Source organism: Euprymna scolopes, chromosome 2 (assembly GCF_053919585.1).
Source record: "Euprymna scolopes isolate OS-2025 chromosome 2, ASM5391958v1, whole genome shotgun sequence".
Taxonomy (NCBI): Eukaryota; Metazoa; Mollusca; class Cephalopoda; order Sepiida; family Sepiolidae; genus Euprymna; species Euprymna scolopes.
Window position 1 is genome coordinate 146,052,682 of NC_136483.1, and position 19,078 is coordinate 146,071,759.

At 35.3% G+C, this 19,078-nt stretch overlaps 1 protein-coding gene across 2 annotated transcripts in view; it reads left to right on the forward strand.

The window, feature by feature from the left end:
• The first annotated feature begins 16,767 nt into the window (after window positions 1-16,767).
• LOC145297068 (protein FAM110B-like) overlaps window positions 16,768-19,078 on the forward strand; it is a 202,555-nt gene continuing 200,244 nt past the window's right edge. Inside the window, exon 1 of one of the 2 annotated variants that reach the window (XM_080143312.1) lies at window positions 16,768-16,918. The gene's annotated coding sequence lies outside the window, so the exon portion shown is untranslated. The remainder of the gene's footprint in view (window positions 16,919-19,078) is intronic. The other variant, XM_080143318.1, reaches the window with a different exon arrangement.

Genomic DNA, 19,078 nt, shown 5'->3' on the forward strand with positions numbered 1-19,078 from the left:
CAAAATGATACCAATCTCGTGAAAATCCATCACCTCTGTTGAAAGATTTTGCGAGACATACAAACACACATACATACATACATACATACATACACACACACATTTTCGCTTTTATATATATAGATGTTAACGGTTGAAATCTACATGTCAGATGGCATTGAAATATGCATCCTTCAACTCTGAAGTTTATAATTTTAAGAAACCCAAGTAATTGAAATAAAGAATAATAACAAACGAAAATTGGCTAGTCTGAAGCAAAGATGGATTCGTCAATTAAATACTATTTAAGACCAATTTTTAAAAATCTGCCTGATTTTTCTTTATATACTAGCATGGATACCTGGTGTTGCCTGAGTGACAGGAAGTTCGGTTTGGACACAGCTGCTATACTTGAGCAAACCCCCAGAAAAGAACAGAAGCCCCACCAGATATTTTGGCAGTCTTTGCGCTGGTCACTGCTCCCCTCAGAAAAAATAATTATTAATCAAAACAACTTTTCTTTCAATCAAAATAGCAGCAAGTACCCGTGTGACTGAAAAAAAAAAAATTAGCTGCCGTAAGCAGTCTCGAACCTGAAAAGAAGGCAAAAACGTTTCTGGCAACCGGGCCACGACGACAAATGATGTCAAGGCCCTGCAAAATAACGTTTTTAAACATGCTTACAGTTTGCTATGCATGCATGACTTCTGAAAATTACATCGCAAAAAGTGACCCCCACCTTGCAAGAAATGATCCAGTTGACCATCACAGAACAAACCTTTTTTTCTAATTTTCAGATATTATACATCTGAGACATCACTGTTTCAGATGGTACCAGTTTCAACCCAGTCTGATGCGGCTGACAAAAGTTTTCAGTTGACATACAAACACACAAACACATCCACAAACACATGCGCAAACACACAAACTGATGTTTAAGATTTATATAATAGACTAGTGGGGGTACCTAGCATTGCCCGGGTGTAGGTGTGTGTGTTGGGGGGGGGGGAGGTAGATCAAAAAATTTTTTTAAAGTTTTAGTAGAAAGGTAGGCTCGAAAACAAATTGGCCGGGTTAAATATTAAAAAAAAAAAAAAAAAAAAAAACCAGCAAAAAGAGTTTTGGGAGGGAGGTATGCTTGAACCCAAAGCCTTGAGATCAATAGTCTGATGACATAGCATGACGCCATGAAGCCAGGAAATTTAAAAATAGTCGAAAATAAGCATTTAAAAACGAAGGTGGCTTTCTAGGTCAAATCTCACACGGCAGCAGAAGCAGAGAAAACGAATTCACAGCGCGAATTTTGTTGTGGCCGAAATAAAAGAAATTTACAACGTCGTTTCATAAGTGTTAGATATTATCATCTTGGTAGCTTATAAAAAGTTATAAGAATAATCTCTATATATAAAAGCGAAAATGTATGTATGTATGCGTGTATCTTTGTGTGTCTGCTAAAAACTTTCGACAGACAACAAAAATTCACAAACTCGGTATCATATTGAAGCCCCATCTTTCGCTCGAAAAATGTCGAAAAATTGGCCAAAAACGTTCATTTTTTCGACAATTTTCGACGGGGGGGGAGGTCAACAAAAACGGTCTTCTCGAGACGTTCTACGCAAGCGTCAGATGACGTCATGACCTGATTTACTTTAAATAGTTGAAAAACTGAACAAATTTCGATCGTTTTTCTGGGTTTTTGTTTTTACTTCGCACCCCAGACCACACACCCAAAAACACCCGGGTACCCACTGATTTTTTAAATTTTAATATCGAAACAGGCTTATTTAAGCCATTTTTCACGTGTTCGTTTTTCTGTTTTCATCGTTCGTTTGCCTTATGTTAGTTTTTTTTTGTGTTTTTTTTTCCCGCTTAAGTGTTAACGTTGTTTTCTTTTTTTACTTCACTTATAACAAACAAACCTACATCGTCGTCGTCGTCGTCGTCGTAACGCTCAATGACTTCCGGGCGAGCACCTGTCAATTTGGTTCTTACTTAAATAAATTCAAACATCTTTCACTAACTCATTCTGGCTGGCCGATTTTATTTTCAAACTTCGCCTCAGGGCTTCGGGTTAGACCCCCCCCCCGGTTCTTTTTTGTTTAACACCACACACACCTACAAACACCCAGGCAACGCCGGGTACCCTCGCTAGTCTATAAAGATAAAAGCCAAAATGTGTGTGTTTGTGTGTCTCGCAAAAACTTTCCACACAGGCCACGGATTTTCGGCAGATATGTATCATTTTCATGATCGAACCTTCGGCCGACAAATATCGAAAAATTGGCTGAAAACATTAATTCCTTCATCCTCAACGGCTCGCTTTTTTACAAGAAGGGTAGCAAAAATCCGTCCCTTCATGACAAGATAACGATTTACGCATGTGCCAATGACGTCGTTGATTGAACCCGTTTAAATATTATAAAAACCAATCCCAATATCTCTGACGCTTTCTTAGCTCAGTTGGTTAAAGAGCAGCATCATTATCTAAAGGTCGCGAGTTCGAATCGTGATGTAGGATATCTTTCTTTTTTTTTTTGTTTTTCCGATTTTTTTAACAACTTTTAACATCATCTGTTTCACGTTTACACACACACCTTGATTTTTTCAATTATTGAAACAGTTCAGTCTTTCTTTTTCCATCACGTACGTCGTTTGTTTTTTTTTTTTAAGATTTTCTTAAGAAGTTTATCATTGTTTTTTTAATTGTTTTAATTAACCCCCCCCCCAACACACACGCCTCGATTTTTTTTTTTGTTTTCGCTGTTTTGTTTAACATCGTTTTTTTTTTTTTTTTATATTGAAACAACCCATTTTGTTTTGATTTACCCCCCCCCTCCAGCACACACACACACACACACACACACACACACACACACCTCTAAACATCCGGGCAACGCCAGATACCCCTACTAGTGGTTTATAAATCCTTTTTTTTTTTTTTAAATACTTTAATTTAGCATAAAATGAGATCTCATCTATTATATAAAATTCGTATATCTGTTTGAACGTCTAGTTAAAACTTGAAAAATAAACAATAAACACCCACAAATTCTTCACAGACGTCACTGGACAAATAAAAATGAGACTTCAAATAGCGTTTAGTTCAAATATGAAAAGAAATTGCTGATAAAAGTCTGAACTGAACGTCACGTGTTTCTTTTAATTCTTTGGGTTCAGTTTCGTCTCAGTATATTAAAGAAAAAGGATTTAATTTGAACTCTGAGTATTAGACATTTAGTAAGTGAACTCTCTCTCTCTCTCTCTCTCTCTCTCTCTCGCTCTCTCTCTCTCTCTCTCTTTCTTTCTATCTATCTTTTCGAAAACTGTTACTTTATAAAGACTATTCCTTATAAGCCGAATGGACACATCTTGACAGGTAAATTTGTTTCTTTAACCTTCTCTTTTCAGAAAATTGCATGTGGAGATTTGACAAATCACTGTACGGTCTGAGGCAGAACGGTCGAATCTGGAATACAGTATTTCATGATTATATAATTGAACAACAATTCAAACGACGCCCAGTGGACTCCTGTTTGTATACCCATATATCCAGAACCATCTATGGCAGCACATCAAAGGCTGTAAACGATCAAGTTCTCTTTTATTCTCTCTCCTCTGATCTTGAGCACATGTTAGAATGGGGTAAGCGTGGCTGGTTACTTTTAATGCATCTAAAACCGAGCTTCTATCATTACAACATCAACTCAATCAAATCAATGATCCCCCATCTGGCATCAATTGAAATGAATGCCTCTCGTCTTGGGTAGGCTCCATGTTTTGACAAGCTTCTAGGCTTGACCTTTACTCCTGATCTGAAATGGAGCACGTACATCAAATCTGTTACTAAGGTCGCTGGGAAAATGGTGTGATCCTTCTATCGATCCAGTAGATATCTCACTGCTGAAGCAATTTTCTACCTGTATAAGAGCCAGGTACATTCAAGGATGGAGTACTATTGCCACATCTGGGCAGGAGCTGCTAGAAAAGACTTATCCTGCCTTGACAGAGTTCAAAATAGACTTCGTAGCCTAGTGGGGAAGGCCCTTTTCTCTTCCTTGCAACCTCTTTCTCACAGAAGAGATGTTGCGAGCCTGTCTCTGCTTTATCGTTATTTTCATGGCAAGTGTTTGTCTGAACTCCTTTCTATGGTCCCGCCTCACCAAACTTTCATGAGAAACATTCGTCTAGCTGAAAACACTATCAATACTTTCCCCCACTCTTTATCTGTGCCTAAACCTAAACGTAGATTCCATGAACAAAGCTTCTTTTTAAGAACTGCACTCCTATGGAACTCTCTTCAGTTTACCTGCTTTCCAGCTGATTACAATATGGCCGTCTTCAAGTCCAATGTGAACAAGTTTTTGATGAGCCGTTCCCCTTAAGTAATCCAATTTACCAAATTTCCTCTAACAATTACTACAATATTGTTCCATTGACTACTGTACACACTTTAACCCTTATCCTCGAGTGGCCTCTAGACCTTGATAAGTGGTGACTCCTATGTAAAAAAAAAAAAAAAAAAAAAAAAAAATTCAGAATGTAAACTTGTTGAAATATATTGTAGTATTGCTTTAGAAAAGTTTTTTGTGTTCATAATAGCATCCTCATTCCAAAGACATTTTCAGCATATTCCTTTTTTATGAGTAATCTCGTTTTCCATTTTTTTTTAAAGCAAGCTTTAGCACCACATGTTTTTTTTGTTTTTTTATAAACTTTATTGCATGAATTCTCTTATGCTCGTGTAGCATACCTTCACAATTCCTTCCTCCAATATTATATATACCAGAGAAGAAAACTAACCGAATTAGTCCAAACAATCCTCGCTCTCATAGATGATGACTAGGGCTATGACAAGAGAATATTCTTTTCATTATTTGACTCTCGAGTTTATATCAGTTAATATCTCATATGTTTTTAGATAGAGTGAAGTGGTTCTTGATTGATTGACTGTGTCTAACTGTGTTGGATATATACTCGAGAGTCAAACAAAACAATGATAAGAATAATTTGTCATAGGCCTAGTGATAACTAGGGCTATGACAACAGCATATTCTTTTCCTTGATTTGATTCTCAGGTATATATCCATTGATATCTTATATGCTTTTATGTAGAGTGATGTGGTTCTCGGTTGATTAATTGTGTCTGACTGTGTCGAATATATACCCGAGAGTCAAAACAATAAAAAGAATATGCTGTTGTCTTAGCCCTAGTGATAACTACAAGAGAGCAGTTCTTCACGTGTTTCGAACAATCTTCCTCTCAAGAGGATCAGAAAGGATAAGTTTCCAGGTTCCGGCAAAATTTCTTAGTCTTTTTTTTTTTTTTCTGTTGCTTAGAAAACTTCTTCAGACGAATTCTTGATTCCATGTTCCATGATTATTCCTTCGAGGTAATTAAATATTCACATCTCCTTGCTGTAATTCAAATTTTCAACTAATTTTTAGGTTTTAGTTAAGACAGTGTTGCTGATTGTCCTCGATAAGCTTTCTGGTCTCTTTTTCCTTGCCCAAGATCTTGACAAAATATGTCAGGCAACTTAGACGTATTTAACATGCCTTTCTTTTAAGAGATACTTTCAGCAACTAGTTTTTTTTAATTCAAATTCTTCACCGTTGAGCAGTAAAACAAATGGCTTGTCCAATCAGCAAACCAAACGGGATCACATGTTGTTAAAGAGGAGAAAATAAAATAACTAAGAGCGAGGGGGAATAGAAGAAGAAAAAAGAATAAAGGGTGTAAATAAAATTTCTACAAATAAAGCACAACTTTTTATTTCCATCATCATCATCATCATCATCATCATCATCATCATCATCATCATCATCGATGGCATCATCATCATCATCATCACCATCATCATCATCAGCAGCAGCAACGGTTTAACATTTGTTTTATCTGACCGCTTTTAAAAATTGACTTCCAAACTAACCTCTCTCTGGTCAGGTCTTTGTTCATCCCCTGTTTTCTCAAATCAATCGTTATCAAGTTTTTCCTTGGTCTTCTTGTAACGTTACACACATGCAGACCCAACACGTTGTAGCAGAGTATGTCGCAAGGAACATAGGACAAATAATAACTCAACTCCTTTTTTTTTTTTTTTTATAACAACGACATTTATTACCGGCTACTTTCCCCGAATAAAATGTGATCGTGCTCCTTCTCTCTGACCTCTGTCCTCTCGAATGTTCTCCACGTCTTTAATGTGATCGTCTTCTCTAACATGCTTTTTCTCCTTTCTATAGTTTTTTTTTGTTTTCTTCAGTGACGTTATTTCGCACACAGCTCGGTACATGCATATAGCCACCATAAATGCATTCCTGCTCCGTTACATGGTCAACTGACCTCAGCTGTCTTATATCTATTAATCCAAGAACTCTCAACAAATCTGTCAATGTGACCAAACCAACAAAGTATTCTGTTTTGCACATGTCTCCCTATATCCGTCCACATTTATTTTTCTCTGAGATCAACAGATCTAAGGGTCTGTCTTTAAGACTCGGATTATGCATTCATCGTCACGTAGTAAATATTCAGTTCTAGTCAACTAACGTACTTCCTAACTTCTGGTGTGGCTATTACCAGAAGCAGTGAGAAGGCAAATCAGTTCTTTCACTTTTACTAGCATTTCAGCCCGGCGTTGCCCGGGTGTTTGGAGGTGTATGTTGAGCAAAAAAAAAAAAAAAAAGCGGTCAATTTTTTAAATTTTGACCCCTATTATGACACCTTAACATTTATTGTTTTAGGCTCTAATCAAGTTATTAAGTTAGATCCATGTCAAAGGAACGTATATCTAAAAATTTCAAGTGTGTAGACCCAAAATTGTCGGAGGAGTTTGGTAGAGTTCTCAAAGGTCAAATCGTTGAACTTTGACCCTTTAATCGCCAAATTTCTAGCCAAAAACCGATCACATCGATTTTTCCCTAATCTCAGTACCCTGTATATCAAATTTCGAGTCTGTAGACTAAAAATTAACAGAGTTATTGCGTAGGGAAATGTACACACACAGACACACAGACAGACAGACAGACACTTTCACTTTTATAGATATATAGATAGACTAGCATTTCAGCCCGGCGTTGCCCGAGTGTTAGGAGTTGTATGCTGAGCAAAAAAAAAAAAACAGGTTAATTTTTTTTAACTTTAACCACTACTATGGCCCCTTAAAATTTATTGTTTTGGGCTTAAATCAAGTTATTAAGTTAGATCCATGTCCAAGGAACCTATATTTAAAATTTTAAGTGTTTATACCAGAAATTGGCGGAGGAGTTTGATAAAGTTCTCAAAGGTCAAATCTTTGAACTTTGACCCCTTAATCGCCAAATTTCTGGCTGAAAACCGATCACATAGATTTTCCCAAATCTCAGTACCCTGTATATCAAATTTCGAGTCTGTAGACTAAAAATTAACAGAGTTATTGCGTAGAGGAATGTACACAGACAGACAGACACACAGACTCGTTCAGATAGATAGATAGATAGATAGATAGATAGATTATTGTCTTCAGTGTTTCTATTGTGGAGCGATTTATTAAAATAAAATATAAGTAAAGGACATTATTGAAAAGTATACAATAAAAATGAAAACAAAATATGCAGATAAAATTAACAACATTAGTCTTTATTTGCACTTTTAATAACAAAATTATGGAATAAAAGTTTTTATTTTATTCAACATTTTATAAGAAATATATATTTGAATTTATGTAATAAGTATATGTTTATGAAAATATAAAAATAAAATTATTGAAAACAAAATAACAAAATTGCAAGCATCAGAAAAGAAAAAACGTATCTAATACATAATACTCCCAAAATAGTTTTAAAAGATTTTAAAAAGTGTTTTCAATAATTCTTTTTTAAAAAAATGAAACTAATTTCAATAATTCTTAATTAAAATAAGACCGAAAAAAAATTTCAATGATTATTAAATAATAACAAAAAAAAAAAAAAAGATCAGAAAAACGTAGTAAAAAAGAAAGAGAGTATATGCACAGAGGAAATATAGGCGGGAATGAAAAAAAAGCAGGGGAATTGATTTGCCTTGTCACGTCTTCTGATAACAGCACGTCAAAAGTTAGGAATTATGTTAACTAACTATAACCTATATTCTCAATTCTCAACAAAAGGTAAAAAATGAGAAACTGTTATCGTGCAACCAAAAAAAAAAAGACGTGTTCATAAACACAGATAAGGAAAAATTAAGTACATAAAAAAAAGACTCAATTCTTCAAAGGTTATCAAAAATGAAACATTTGACATGTCATGTCTGCTTGGTCTAACTTCGCTATATAATGAGATATGATTAACACAAAGGTCTAGATTTATCATGTGCTAGTTTGTATCATCTTTTTTTTTTACACAGGTGAAACTTAGCCATTGCAACAGGAGAATCTGCACAGGCTACAGTTTTTTTGTTTTTTTTTCACAACCATTAGAACAATAGACGATCAAGGAGAACTAACTTCTTTTCTGTTTTAAGTGGAGTTACCCCCCTTCCTTTCACCTCTTTTATGGGAGTTCTCACGTGGAGACGTGAGAACAGCATAAGCTAGATGTTGGCAGGCACTAATGAAAGGGTGACTTAGAACCTGAGTAAATGAAGATGGAGATATATTACTTCTGTCTACGATAGTTGTGACACACAAGTTCAAGTTATCACTAGGGCTATGACAACAGCATATTCTTTCCATTGTTTTGACTCTCGAGTATATACCCGACACAGACACAGTTAATCAACTGAGAACCACATCACTCTGTATAAAAGCATATAAGATATCAATGGATACTCGAGAGTCAAAACAATGAAAAGAATATGCTGTTGTCATAGCCCTACTGATAACGGACTAAGACTCATAGATGTAATTTGTATCATTCTATACCTCTTTGTAAATAAAACGTTTACATCAAGTCAACTGTGAGTATTCTCATTTCTTCCACTATTTTCTGTCATCCATGTGCTACACACATACACACACATACTTGTCTTCAGGTTTTATCTTCTGCAGGGCATTAATAGTTATGATATGCCAGCATCCCCATTTGTAACAACCGTTTGCATTGACTCCTCCACTTCACACTACTGGATAGAACTTCCAATGTTGAAGTCCGACATCATTGCCACACACATCCTCTCTCTCTCTCTCTCTCTCTCTCTCTCTCTCTCTCTCTCTCTCTCTCTCTGTGTGTGTGTGTGTGTTGCATGCAAATAGATGTCTTCGTTAGTCACCTTCTCTGATGCAAGGAAAGATAACTCATACACAGAGCTATGAATCCTGTCCTATGCCCGGAGAGTGAAAGCATAGGAACAGACAGTTGAAAAATGGCTTGCATTTGTCAAAGCAGATGCAGAAACTATGGTCACCAATGTTGGACAGGAGACTGACTCCAAATTATATAGGCTGTAGACAATCGATCTCAGTGATCAGAGATGTGCTGTATTTTCTGGATGCTAGTTAAACCCACTTTTTTTTTTTTTTTTTACATGGAGGTCACCACTTATCAAGGTCCGGAAGCCACTCGGAGATAAGGGTTATTGTGTGTACAGTAATCAATGGGATAGTATCGTAGTAATCGTTAGTATTAGAGATTTGATAAAGTATCTTTTTTTTTTGGTTGCACGATAAGAGGGCGATTCATCAGGAATTTGTTTATGTTGGACTTGAAGACATCCAAGTTGTAGTCAGGTGGGAAACAGGCAAACAAAAGAGATTTCCACAGGCGTACACTTCTAAGAAAGAAGCTTTGTTCATGGAATCTACGTTTTGAAAACGGATTCAAGTACATGGGAGACGCTTGTTATATTATTTTTTTATCATCTTTATTTGAAGTCCCTCTTCAGTTTTTCTTTGCGTGAAAAAAACTCATGTATGTTTATGTAAGTGATGTGGACCCAAAGTTGGGACATTGGAAGGAAAACACAGAACACGGATTAGGTGTAAGAAAAATATATTAACCAAAAAGGTTACAAGGATAAGATAAAAGGTAAGCGGAGCTTACTATCCGGTGGTGTCCATTATGGGTAGTTGTACATGCTGTGTACTGCTAGTACTTTTGCTTTTACTATACTACTCCCTGAGAGGGTTATCTCACATCATAATATAGAGAAGAGTCTATGATGCAGGTAAGTTTCAGTCTCACAACAGTAAGCAAAGCCAACCATCTTTTTACTATCACCATTTCATCATCATTGCTCTTAGCCTTTTATAGTCTGATCTTGTGTTATCCACAACAATAAAACATATCCAATGTGGCAGCCACTTCTAGGAAAAGGGGCCAACATGTGTGTTGCTATTAAAATCGTCAATAACAATTCCTACTGTTGTCACATGCAAATGTATATAATATATACATACATAAAAAAAAGTTGCTGAAAATGTTGATCACCTCAGACAAATTCTGGTCCAGTCGACCTCCAAAAAATGATTTTATTTTATTTTTCTATGGTAACGCCAATTAGGAATATACCAACTTTGTGAATAAGTTTTGTGTAGTTTTTGAGTTTTAGTTTGATATTCAACAACTATGATCATGTGTGTATGTTCAACTCTAACTCTTACATTTCATCAGATGGTTGCAGTTTAGATGCGACTCACAAAGAGCTCACCATCTTTTCTATTGCTCATAGCATTCGTTATCAGAATAATTTTCAGGCACTATGAAAATAAATCCTATTTATTTTACACATCCAATGCATTCTCTATAATTTGTTTGCCCTGGCAATTCATGTTTATTTCTATTGTGTTTAGAGGAATTAAGCTTTAGCAACTACGTTTTGTTACTATTATCTGTCTTCTTGTCATGATATCATCCTCCTAGGCATTAACTCCCCCTTTATGGAGAGGAGGAGGCGTTCACAATGATACCTTCATCTCAGTTATTAACTTCTTCTTTGGAGGTTAGTATAATTCACGATGACCTCTTCGCAAGTTATCAAAAATATTCAACCAGAGATAGCACATATTTGCTAGTTACTGCATAAATACATATAAAGTTGCTGAAAATGTCGACTCCCCTTCTCAGGTGAATCTTACTCAAATTGATACACAAAGAGTGATTGTTTTTTTTTTTGTTTTTTTTAGATATTATTTTTGCTAGGAATATACCGGCTCTGTATTTTTAATATACCGGCTCTGTATTTTTAATATACCAGCTCTGTATTTTTACTTGTGTCAGTATGGTCTCATGGAAGTTTCATATTGTATGATATTTCAAGAAAAATTTTGCCAAGATCGCTGCAAAAATGGTTAGATCACTCACTTGGGTATCTCACTGCCGATGCAATCCTCTATCTGTATAAGAGCCAGGTACACTCTAAAATGGAGTACTACTGCCACACTTGGGCAGGAGCTGCTTGGCGTGCACTATTCAGCCTTGATAATAAGTGATTCCCTTTTCTTTTCCCTGCAACCTCTTTCCCCACGGAAGAGACGTTGGGAGCCTGTCTCTGCTCTATCGTTATTTCAGTCTTATGTAGTTTTTTTCCTTTGAGATGGACACACAGACACACACACACACACACACACACACACGCACACACACACACACATGTACACATACACACATGTACACATACACACACACATGTATTGGACATGTTCAACTTTAGTTCTGAAGTTTTACAGTGTTTACACCGCTGATACGTTGTCACCAGATTTTGCATTTAGTTACAATTTAAACAGGAATCGCAGACAGCTCATCATCTTTTCTACTGGTCACAGCATTCATTATTTGAATAGTTCCAATGTAGTATCAAACTAAGTATTTAAAGGTCAAAATATAGATTTTAAAACAAAATAAAATTAATTTCCAGGCCAATTCAATTTCTGAGAAACTGTTCACATTTAAAATAGAACCCCTTGTGCACGTTTGAACTAAAGTCTTCTTTTACTTCAGAATCACCACTTATCAAGTCCTTAAGGTCACTGGAGAATAAGGCCACTCGAGGATGAGGGTTAATGAATGTAAGGTGATAGTGTAGTAATCGTTAACAGTGTAAGATGAGTAGAATTTGATTATTTATGGGGACGGCGTAACAAGAACTTGTTTACATTGGACTTGAAGGATACTATGTTGTATTCAACTGGGAAGTAGGCCAACAGAACAGTGTCCCACAGGCAGGCAGTTCTGAGAAAGAAGCTTTGTTCATGGAATCTGCATTTAGGCACAGTTGGAGAGTGGGGCGAGGAATCGTATATAGTGGTTGTAGCTAGTCGAGTGTTTTTTTGTGAAAGTTTGGCAAGGAGGAACCATAGATTGGAGTTCAGTCGAGTACTTGCCATGAAAATAATGATAGACTCACCACTTATCAAGTTCTTAAGGTCACCACAGGCTCCCAACGTCTCTTCTGTGGAGAACAAGGTTGCAGGGAAAAGAAAAAGCATAAAAATAATGGTTCTTCTGAACGTCAACCTTTGCTTTTTCAGCCATGGTGAAAGTGCTCCTTCAGAAAAGCTATGTAAGCATTTGACATCATTTTTACACCTTCTGGGACTCTTCATTGGCCAACTAAAGTACCTCCCATAATCTCAGTCAAAATCATTATTCCACACCCACTTGTTGGTGCATTAAATGCTGATGATGTCGTCCATTTAGGATCCATCCCTTGCTCCAGCCATCTAGGCCAGCAAGAGTGACATGCACTCCATCCCTGAGCAAAACTTTGGAAAAATCTGTTTTCATGTTGTTCTTTGCCCATTTCAATCGGTTTTGTATGTGATGTTGCTTTAATGGCGGCTTTGTCACAGGTTTAACAAACTTTGCCACTTCTTTCAGAAGGCGATATTGAGTACTTTTTGAGACATTCTTTAATCCGGCTTAGTCAAAGATTTCTCGACTTGTCTGGACAGCGTTCTTAACAACTTCACGTTTAATTTGGAGTAGCGAACGACGTGAAACAACTTTAGATTTACCTTTATCAGCTCTCTTACGTACATTTGTAGGGTCCTTTACAAAGTTCTTCACAGTTTGATGGTACCTTCTGATCATTTTCGATATTTCGAGGGTAGTTTTACCTTTTGCTAGCTGTTCTGTAATAGTACTCTTTTCAGAACTACTCAAACCACCTTTACGACCCATTTTATTGACGAAACAAACTGCCTTCTCAATAATTTGACACACCTCAAATACCATGGATTCAGCAATTACGATGGCAAGTTGTTTACATTGCGTGGAACAATATGAAAATTTCACTTTACGCGCAGCTCAGCATTGCCAACGTTTCCGAAGCTTTTGATACGAAACTACCAGTAAGTTTCTGAAGCTGGTACAAAAATGTTATCTCGTGAATAATTTGACACGCAGTGTACATTAACCTGTGTCTAACTCTGCCCTCATGGGGATGAAAATAGATAGGAATTGAATGTAACATAAGCTAGGATTTTTAATCTTATATCTTTTAATCCAAGAACTCTCATCCAATATTTCAATGTGATCAAACCAACAAAGTATCCTGTTCTGCACACGCCTCCCTATAATCGTCCACGTTTAATTTGCCTCTGAGGTCAACAGATCTAACTCTAACCCAGACTCATATTACACGTTCATCTTGGACATCATTACTCACCATGTAATTCATGTTCTGGTTATAGTCCGCTAAACATACTTCCTAATTTTCTACAGGGCATTACCGGAAGTGGTGACAATGCAAATTAGTTCCTTCACTTTTATTGTTCTTCAGTATTTCTATTGTGAAGCGATTTATTGAAATAAAATATAAGGACATTATTGAAAAGTATACAATAAAAATTAACAAAATTATAAAAAGATAAAAATAACACAATTATTCTCTATTTACATTTTTAATAACATGTTTTTATAACATAATTTTTACATATCTTCTTGTGGTGGGGAAACCTCTAGAAGGCTTTAAAAATAGCCTTACCGGGCCTTCCATCATTCCCCAGTTTCGACGCCTAAGGTGATCAGCAATACTCTCTCTTTCAAAGGAAGGTATAATGCCTGAGAGCATGCACCTCCTAGAATTGAATAGAATCATACCTTACTTCTTTTTTTTTTTTTTTAGACTGAATGCTTTATTTATTCAATCTTCTGACATAAGCACGATAGGATGGCACAAGGATGTTTAACATCAGGGTCTCCTCGAAAGGTGCACTTTAACTAAGAATGAGCTCATCAGTACTTCCTAATAGGTGCGCCGGTACTAAGTTAAAATAGATATCCAAAGAATTTCAGTATTTGTGGAGATTCCCAAGTCTTGACGTACATAGCTACACGAACGTTCAGTAAACAGAATAACTGTTTTTGCAAGAAATTTATTGTCTATATTTTTGATTGCCAGAAAAGGGCAAATTTTTAATTGTTTTATTTTTATATTTGTAGTTTTGTATTTATTTAATTTTATTTTTGTTGAATAGGAAGACTGCAAATAGATACAGAGGTCATCGTTGTCATCATCATCAACAACAACAACAACTATTATTATTATTGGCTCACAAGTTTTCACATTGGTCTTCGGAGATCTTTCCCTGAAAACAGCCTGTGGTGTTCACTGGAAGCTGAGTGACAACAACTCTCCCCAGGTTTCCAGTACTCTCCTCCTCTTTTGATAACATTTGCAAATAAATTTGCATCATCGTAACAGCTGCCTGCCATTGGTCTTTGCTGGGATTTGAGTGGCACTAAGCCTCCCCAAGATCCCAGTTCTCTTCGCACTTATTCGGCTGAGGCCTGGTCAGTTCATCGGTCTTTTCTTCCTCCTTGACTATTTGATTATTTGGTCTCGCTCTTTGGAGGTGGGCGATGATGTGGCAATGGGGATATGATTGGGTTAGAGAACTTATAGATACGCGGTTTCAGTGTTCTTGGCTCCATATAGTGTTTCAGGTTTTGCCTTTGTAGCAGTTTGTCTGGCCCGCACTTGTAGCTCCTGTGTGTTAGCTTCCACAGTCAAGGGTTTTTCTTAATATTTCAGCTGTTTTCATGGTTGTTGTTCGTTGTATTTTATTATTATTATTATTATTATTATTATTATTATTATTATTATTATTATTATTTCGAGTTTTTTAGGGGAACTTTGCCACCTGAACTTAGGGTTAGTTATAGTATTCCAGTGTTTTTTGTACGAGAAAGACGGCTGCAAATGGAATTGGAATTAAGTCCACCCATTTACAAAATATTAAAAGCAAAAGTAGGTGGGCGAATGGGCGATGTTTCAAATTTATCATCTACGTGTCTCAGCTACGCCCAGAATTTGTTGTTAAAACTCGTGAATCTTCGTTAAATTCTCGTATTTTTGTTCTACCCAAGTACCTGAACCTATCGGCATCCCTTAGTGTGTGTTCTTAATGCAGATACTGATTGCCTTGGATTGCCTGGAGCCGAATGCAACCCTGACTGGACTGGACTGGACTGGACTGCCAGTGCCGCTGCCGCACTCTCTTGAATAAAGTTGTCATCACGCTTGCTCTATCGTTCGCTTCTGATTTCTTAACTAAATGCCAACAACTATCACTTCAACGATGTGTGGGTGGGGTTCAAGCGAGCACAATAAATTATCGAGTTAGTTTTACTATACACATAGATTCGAAAAAGTGGTAAAAAAAAACAAAACAAATATATAACAAATAAATGTTATCAAAGGCAAAATAAGTTACTCTTCTACCTAACTGGGAAAGTTTTTAATGGTTTTACTCACTTTAAAACGTGTAATCGGTTCGAAAATCATACAATGTTTATCGATATATTTTAGAAAGAAAAATGGCGGCATGCTCGCTGTTGAACATCGTAAGTTTGGGGAAATGAGTTGAAACAAACAAATTATACAAAGTACTGTTAGAAACCTACCGAATATATGTCCGCCTATGTGACGGTAACATATTGATTGAGTTTCTAACAGTATTGTGTACATTTTTTTTTTTTTTAAACTCGTTCACTCAAACTTATCGTGTTCAACATCGAGCATGCCGCCATTTGCATTTACTGTATGTTTTTCGAGCCAAATAAAGATGTTACATTAAATAAAAACACAAAAAAAATTATCCAGTTAGGTAGAAAAGTAACTTATCTTGCCTTTGATAACATTTATTTGTTATATATTTGTTTTTTTGACAACTTTTTCGAATCTATGTGTATAGTAAAACAAACCCACCGCCTTTCGAAGGAGGAGGTAATGCCAGGAAGGATGCACCTCCTAGAGCTGAAGAGAACCATACCTACGAACCGTGCTGAAATAATAACGTTATTATTTAGAAACCGATTCTTTAAGATGGGGGAAGTGGGCTATATTTTGTTAGTTTTATTTAATTCTATTTTTAAACTATTTTGGACTTTCATCTAACAATTTAATAAACAAAAGATACTGTAAAAATTGAATTTAACTTGAAAATCCTATATAAAAAAATAACACTGTCCGTATTCTGCATAAGTATCCCTGTTTTTAACCTGAAGCCTGTACCAGGTAAACAAACAACAAAAAAGTCGTGTCGGACTTGTTAACCAGTAAGATCACTTGTGACAGCAACAAAAAAGTAAATAAATACGAAAAAGTAAACGCCGACAGACACAAGTCGTTATTCTAAGCATGGCTTGAGTCGGGAAGCATCAGTGACAATCGTTAATTAACGTCCGTTAATTCAACAAGCTGTAGTTAGCGAACCAGAGTGAGCTTAATATTTAAGGGTTCCCCTCTACCAGGAGAAAAAGTCAAGATCCGCAACTGAACACAATTATTAAATCTCGGGTAGATCCTATTTTTGCTTCTCTCCATCGATTTATTTAGGTTTGCTTAAGAAGACAGGCGACAACGACTTGCTGTGGCGAGCATTTTTTTTTACTTGCCCCCCCCCCCCCGCTCGCTCTCTCTCTCTCTCTCTACTTTTCCCTCGCACCTGCCGGTAACAACAATTTAGCAACGACACTCGCACCTGTAGTTATTATTTACCTCGCACTTTTTTTTTAATACCTCATATCGACACGGACACAGGTAAGTCGTTTTCTTTCCATCTACTAAAAATAAGAATTATTACTTAAGTTTTTCTTTCTTTTCTTTTCTTTTCTTTAAAGGCAAGTTTTAAACGACGAAACAAACACAGTCTTCTTTTTATTTGATTCGATTCTAAACTTTGATAAATAATTAAACAATAATAATAAAAAAAAAAACTTCTGGTTCTTATTTCTTTTTCTAATGAAACAATTTGAAAAACTAAAAAAAAAAAAAAAACTACAGAAAATTTTTTTCGTCACGGAACAGAAAAGTCATATTCACGTAAATTGATCAAGTAGTTGTATTTTTTATAAAGAAAATCGGTTTTAAACGACCTAAAGCGATTAATGTGAAATCAATAGCATTACAAGTCTGATTTCGTAAGTTTGAATTATTGTGGACTTATCTGCTCTTGTATTTTTTTTTTTCATGACGGCGACGTGAGACAGTTCCTTTTTGCTTAATCATAAGATGTTAGTTAAAATAAAAGTACTTGTTCAATTTCCGTGATTGTTTGGATATGAATTCCGTGATGAAACAAGATTCAAAATTTAGTCATGTTTGTAATTCGGTGTTTCTACAGAATTTGAACCGAACCAAATCAATTTTTTGTCAAACTAAACCTAAAACTTAGTTTTGAGTAAGGATACAATAAAATTAAAAAAAAAAAAGAAAAAAAAAGAAACTGTTTAAATTAAGCACCATATTTTTTTTTTTTTTTTCATATAACTAAAAAAAATGGTTTCCCTTATTCTCATTTCGATAAATATTCAATTGATAGTAAATAAAGTTAAAATAATTTACGGTTAATTTATCAAAGTTACGTACAGGCGAGAAACTCACACAAGCACACCAAATCTTGTTTGATAGTTTCGTTGTGGTGACAATAGTTAAAATAAACACCTATTACGTTCTTTCTTTAATATTGCTAATTATCTGTGACCATTCCAAATGCATTAAACGATTAGCTTCCCCACCCCTCTTTATATATATATATCGAAGTTAAAACCTGTGGCTTAGCAAATGGAGTGTAAAAACAAAACAACAAAAAAAAAATCGTGGCTGGGTTTCAATCTCCCGACCGGCAGGAATTGGCATCCTACACTGATGATTGCGTAAGCATAAAACACTAGTGTTTTTACGTATAAAAGATATAAAAGCATTTCAAAATTTCATCTTTTTTTTTATATTTCAAAAATAAAAGAATTTTAAAATTTCATTTTATATTTTATAAAAGAATAATTACTAAAATATAAAATCAAATTTTGAAATGCTTTCAGATCACGGATTGTATAATACTGTAAACATAAAGTCCATACTAATATTTATTAGTATCACTATTTATAAGGCGATCGCGACCAGATAAAAAAAAAAAAAGCTCAATATACGAGATAGATCAATAATATAAATACAAAGTTTTAATTAAATTATGTAAATTAAAAATTTGTAACAAATATATTGTTTGACAAGGAACACAGACACTTATAGTTTTTAAACTTTAAATTAATTTTCTTGTATTCCTTGTAAAACAACAAATGTGTTTTAAATTCTTAATTTACATAATTTAATTAAAAATTTTCATTATATATATATATATATATATATATATATATATATATATATATATATACTAGCATGGGTGCCCGGCGTTGCCCGGGTGTTTGGAGGTGCATGCTGAGCAAAATAAGAAAGAAAAAAAAAAACGGTCAATTTTTTTAACTTTGACCCCTATTATGACTCCTTAACATTTATTGTTTTGGTCTCAAATCAAGTTATTAAGTTAGATCCATGTCCAAGGAACCTATATCTAAAATTTCAAGTGTTTAGACCCCAAATTGTTGGAGGAGTTTGGTAAAGTTCTCAAAGGTCAAATCGTTGAACTTTGACCCCTTAACAGCTAAATTTCTGGCCGAAAACCGATAACATAGATTTTCCCAAATCTCAGTACCCTGTATATCAAATTTCAAGTCTGTAGACTTAAAATTGACAGCTATTGAGTAGGGAAATTTACACAGACAGACACACAGACACGTTCACTTATATATATATATTGTGACTCCCTGTATTGATGATTTCTGAGGGGATGAAACACTAGTGTCCATAAGTATTAAAACATTAAAAATAATTATCGTAAAGAAATACGTTTCTTATAGTTGAGCA